Raw genomic sequence first — 5945 nt, forward strand, 5'->3', positions numbered from 1 at the left:
TTTCTTTTGCATATCTTTAGCAAATATAATGTTGCATCCTCAATTCTGAGGAAAGAACTGGATTGTAACCTGCAAATAAATTTGCATCATTGTTTGAATGTCAGCATTAAGGGGAAAATTTTTAATATAAGAAAATTATATTTAATACTGAGGGCAAGGCTCTAGAGGGTAACTATTCTACTTCCTGATACTGAGCATAATTTTAAATTAGGGAGAGCTATTAATCATTTTTCTGTTTAATGATATAATTGTATTTGAACACCCCACAATAAGATTCACATACATTCATTTACTATATTCATTTAGAAACCACTGAAAAACATAAGAAAAAACAAAACTTCCTTTAGTAACATCACATATAATTCTTCACTAACATCTTGTATTTACAGCTTGTTTATGCTTTTAAAATGATGCAAAAGCAGTATTTATATTTAGTAAAATTAATATTACATTGTCAATAACATTTGATGTCATGTTTTCCTCACTTAACATCACATTTATTTGTTCCACTATTTAATCAGGTACAATGTTTTTCCTCATATAAATAAATATTCTGAAACACAATTTTACTTAATATATTCCATCATATAAGGAAGAAAACTGGAAAATAAATAGTTCTAATATTGAATATTTATGTTACTTCTATTTGTTTTATAATAATATTTTAGTGAACATACTTGTGTTTAAATCTTTAACACCCATATTTTATAGTTCACGTTTAAGAACTGATCAAAACTGCCTATGTGCCAGCTGGGCCCTGAGCTTCAGCAGAGTGCAATACCTACTCTCTGACTCTTTGGACTTACCCAGGTGAGTTAACAAGGAGGTGAGGATGGTCAATCACCACACCAGGGAACCAAGAAAGTCTACAGCTGCTACCAGGAGAATTCCATCCATCAGCCATGTAGGATCTAATCTCCCTCTCCATTTAGAGGTGGAGTGGACATTGCCATCCCAGGGTCCTCTGGATGGAGGGATAAATTATGGATTAGAGTGGATTTACTGGTATTCTACTATAGAATTACTGTGACTCTAGCAATGGAAGGAATTATATAGTTGATGTGGAAACAGTGGCTGTGGGAGTTGCTGAAGGCAGGGAGAGAGAAGAAGAGATGTGATATTGGGCATTTTCGGGACTTGGAGTTGTCCTGAATGATATTGCAGGGGCAGATGCAGGACATTACATATCCTGCCATACATAACTCACTGAATGGACTGGGAGAGAGTATAACTGCAACATAGTCTATAATCCATGCTGTTTAGCAATGCTCCAAAGTGTACTCATCAAATGTAATAAATGTATAGTACCACACTAATGAAATAAGTTGTTGATGTGGGAGGAGTGGGAGGTGTGGGGAGTGGGTATCTGGGAACCTCTTATATTTTTTAATGTAACATTTTGTTTAATCTATGTATCTTTAAAAAAAAGAAGAACTGGTTAAAAAAAAAATACTGATTTGCAGGACTTTAATACTTACTGCTGACCTAGTCCTTTACAAAACATATCCGTGTGTGTTCCTACCAGTATCTGAGATTTTTTTTTTCTCTAAAGCTATGGGGACTTGGTTGTTATTATTTTGGGAATTATTTTAAGTATTGTTTTACTAAAAAGATAGCACTAACTGATTATTTTTAATTTGGATTTTTCTCATCAGTGTGATAAAATGGTTTTTTCTATCTACATTTTTTATGGCTATTTGTAAGCATCATATTTCACTACAAATCATCATATTTCCCTGACCACACAAAGTTTTAAACTAATAACAGACACCTACTTAAAAAACATTTTTCTGTGCATAATTTGACTATAAACATCAGTAAAAGAATGACTAACTTCAGTACCTTTAGGTCCTAGACTATAATGTAACCTAATTAAATGGCTTTACTTATTCTGGGTTCTTTAGAATGAGAACGCCCAAGCAAGAGATGGAAATATTCAAGGATGAATTAAAAAATCATTTAGCAGGGTGCCAATGTGTTTAGCAGAAATGGGTGGCCCTTTATTTTTCTAGCCCTCATGTTTAGGATTCTTTGAAAAAATGAGAAATAATTTTCAATACCCTGTTTTAATCTCTCTCATTGCATCACAGAGTGACCACAATCTGCATTTATATATCTTTGTGGTCTCATCATTAACTCTGATCCCTACCAAGAACTATTCAAGTCATGTTCAGATTCAGATGTCATGTTGCATAGAACAAAATGAAAATTCAGAGATTAATTTTCAAATCCTCCTTCAGTATGAACGTACTACTAGGGTCCAGTTTCTAGGAGAAAGATCTAAGCTCACTGCCTTTACCTAAGAACTGCTTTTGCACAATTCCGTGGTTCTAGCTCCCATACTTTCAGGCAGAGATAAGACATGCATTTCATACTTACTTTCTGGTAGTTTCCCATCAGTTTTCAGAAAGGTAACCCCAGTTTCTTCCTGGGTCTGAGAACCCCTGCGTGCTAATGACTATATTTCAGTTAACTGTGGCATCCTTTTAAACCACACATGCTATCCCAGGTCAGAGTACCTTCAAATATAAGATGATTCTCAAGGTTACTATTTCTACATCAGCACAGAGACCTGTCAGCTTTAACCCTCACCAAGTCTAAAACAGAATCCAATCAGAGATCTTATCTCATTAAACTAGGAAATAATATTTCTTCCTATTCTGGAGCTGAAACAATGGACAAACATTAGCAAATGAATGTTAAACCTCTCTGTCTTTGGAAGTGATGATGGACTGACCTTTCTGTGCAATAAAAAGAAGCGCTTTATAAATTTTCATTAATGGAAATGACATGTGCTATATTGATTTAGTCTATCCAGGTGCACGGGGAATATCTGAGTGAAAAAGCAAAAACGTCCCTGATGATCTATTGAAACCACTAATTAATCTACAGTGAAATAAACTTTGGTCACCAAAAAAAGGAATAAATATTAATCAGCCCCTGGGGGACAGTGCACATATTGACAAGAAATGCAACAATAATAGCATCAGTTGCAACACAGAAAAATTAGATGACAAAGTGAAAATATGATTCTGATTATATTCTCTTCACATTGTTATGGCTTCTTAGTTTAAATTCAGGAGAAAACTAGTTAGCATATGCTAGGAATTCTGTGATGATTTCTGCATTAGAGGAGACATGCATTTGTCCTAATCAAGGCAGCCCATTCAATATCTCTGATTATTATTTCATAAAATGTCTTGTTTCAATGATAAGAGGATTAATGTTTATTTCTCTTCTTTTAGTGATCATATAGTCCATTCACTGGTCCTGTCATAGTAGAACAAATTAGTATTCATATATTAATTACCCTGTTATTTCAAAAACAAGGCATGCAGGGATCTTTCTAAACTCAGCTAGGCCATTCTGCAGGATCTGGATGCACTATGTTCAGTGACCAACATTTGCTCAGAGGTCTGGTGATCACACCACCACCCGTTCATCATGCCCAGCAGTGCCAGATGGTACATCTTAGGGTGATTAAAATAGTGCCAAACAAGCTTTCTATATTTGTCTTTATTTTGATAATTTCTCACAGTCTTCATTTTATGTATATTCACCTTTCTGTCTGAGGTTATCAATATTCTGGCCAAAGAACTTTTTATAATATTGCTTGTACTACAGGTTGGTTGCCAAAGTGTTCTCTCACCTTCTGTTTTATTGAGAGAGCTTTCATTTCACCTTCATTTTTTAAAAAGATTTATTTATTTATTTCTCCCCTTTCCCTCCTGCCCTGCTGTTTTCGTTGTCTGTGTTGTCTTCTCTTCTCATTTTCTCTCCTCTAGAATTCATCAGGATTTGATCCTGGAGACCTCTGATGGGGAGACAGGTTCCCTATCAATTGTGCCTCTGCAGTTCTTGGTTTCTGCTGTGCTTCACCTTGACTCTCCCCCTGTCTCTCGCTTGATGTGTCATCATCTTCCTGTGTGACTCACTTGCTCATGTCACTGGCTCACCACATGGGCAATTGCGTGGGCACCAATTTGCTGTGTGGGCATGCTTTCTCGTCTTTTTCACCAGGACGCGCTGGGGATCAAACCCAGGTCCTCTCATATGGTAGGTGGAAGTTTTATCACTTGAGCCACATCCACTTCCCTCACCTTCATTTTTGATAAAAGTATTTTCAAAATATTTTCAGCAAATATTTCACTGGGTGCTTAGTTCTTGGATACCAATGCTTTCTTTCACTAGTTTTAAAGGTGCTCTCTGGCTTTGCTAGTTTCTGATGAGAAGTCTGCTATGTTTCTTTCCTTTTTTGCACTGTATGTAATTTTTACCCCTCATTTTCTTTGATTTCTTTGATTTTGGTTTTCTGAAGTTTCAATATATTATGTCTAGTTTCCTCTTCTCTTTGTCTCATCTACTTCTGATACCCTAGAAACACTATATTAAACATTTATATTGTCCTAGATAATCTGTTTTGCTTCAACTTTTTTCTTCCTTTCCTATAGTTTGGATAATTAATGACCTTCATACCTACCATTCTACTGTCCAATGTCTGTGTTTGTGTATCTCTCTCTCTATATATGCCTATACATATGTACTTGTATATATTTATATACCTATATATACATATATGCATATATTTCTAGTATTTTTATTTCAGTTTTTCTTATTGTTTCCATATTTCTGTTATAGCATGCATTCTGTTCAGCCATGTGTTAGCCTTTCCCACTACATCTTTTAACATAGTAATTGTAGTTATTTTAAAGTCCTTATGTGATAGATCCATCATCTGTATCATCTCTGATTCTGGCTAATGACTGCTGTATATCCTGACAATGAGATTTTCTTTCTTCTTTTCCTCTTGCAAGAAATCGTATTTATAAGATTAGAAACTGAAATAAGAAGTATATAAATGTGGAAATGAGCACGCTTCTTTTTTAAAATCAGGCTTAGTGTTGGGAACTGGGTGACTTTAGTAAACAATTGAGCTTGGTTTTGTTTTTTCTATTATTGCTATTGTTACTTTTTTTGTCTCAGACTTGTAATTTGTTAAGTTAAAGGCTGTTTTTGCCTTCCTCCTCGCATGGAGTCTAGTGTGCCAGAGGTTTCTCAGTGTTTGTGCTGTGTTCTCAGTTTCAGTTGTCCTCACATAACTGTGTCACAGAGTATCTCTAAAGCCCTTGCCGGTCCCCACCACCCAGCGGTAGACTGCTGCTTACTCTTACTCTTGCTCAGCTTGTAGAGGAGGCAGTGAGTGTCCCTGAGATCCAGGTCCACGTTTATTTGTAGGTAACGCTTATGTGCCTAATTTGGGAAGTAGGACTTTCTTAGCATCTTGTTTTTCCTTTCCGTGGTATCCAATCTCTGTCTTGTTATATCTTTTGTTGAGTTTGGGTGCAAGCTTCATGCCCGTTCTCCATTGGTAGCAGGTGGCAGAGCAAAGGAAGTGATTTGTTAAATAAGTGCCCAATGTCATTAACATGATAAGCTAAACTTTGTAAAACTCATCTATTGGCAAATCTTTTACTGACTCTTATCATGGGCTTTTAAAATTGCAAGAAATACATGGTTTTATTTCTCATAATTCCATGCACTCCTCTTTATTTACCCATGGTCTTTGAAGGATCATGCATTTATTTTGGTTCCTTTAGATTGCACTTTTAGTACTTGGTTTTAAAAAATGATATTGGACTATATTAAAAATACTCCAGTCAAAGATGATGACCAATTTTACATATTTTATAAGATTTATCTCTCTATTTGATTATCGACTGGGCTTATTGTATTTATCTCCACCTTCATACTCTAAACATCCCGTTGGCACCAGAGGCACATATATATCTGGTTACTTTCATTTTTGAAATTCTTTCTTATTATCAATCATGATATCCTGTGTAAAGGTTCTGCAGCCTAGATGTTTGGAGATTGGATATGACTCTGAAGAATTATAGTGAATATGTATTTCCTGCCTTGCCAGCTAACAGCAAAATGCTTCTGGT

This window comes from Dasypus novemcinctus, chromosome 12 (genome assembly GCF_030445035.2).
Source record: "Dasypus novemcinctus isolate mDasNov1 chromosome 12, mDasNov1.1.hap2, whole genome shotgun sequence".
NCBI classification, from domain to species: Eukaryota; Metazoa; Chordata; class Mammalia; order Cingulata; family Dasypodidae; genus Dasypus; species Dasypus novemcinctus.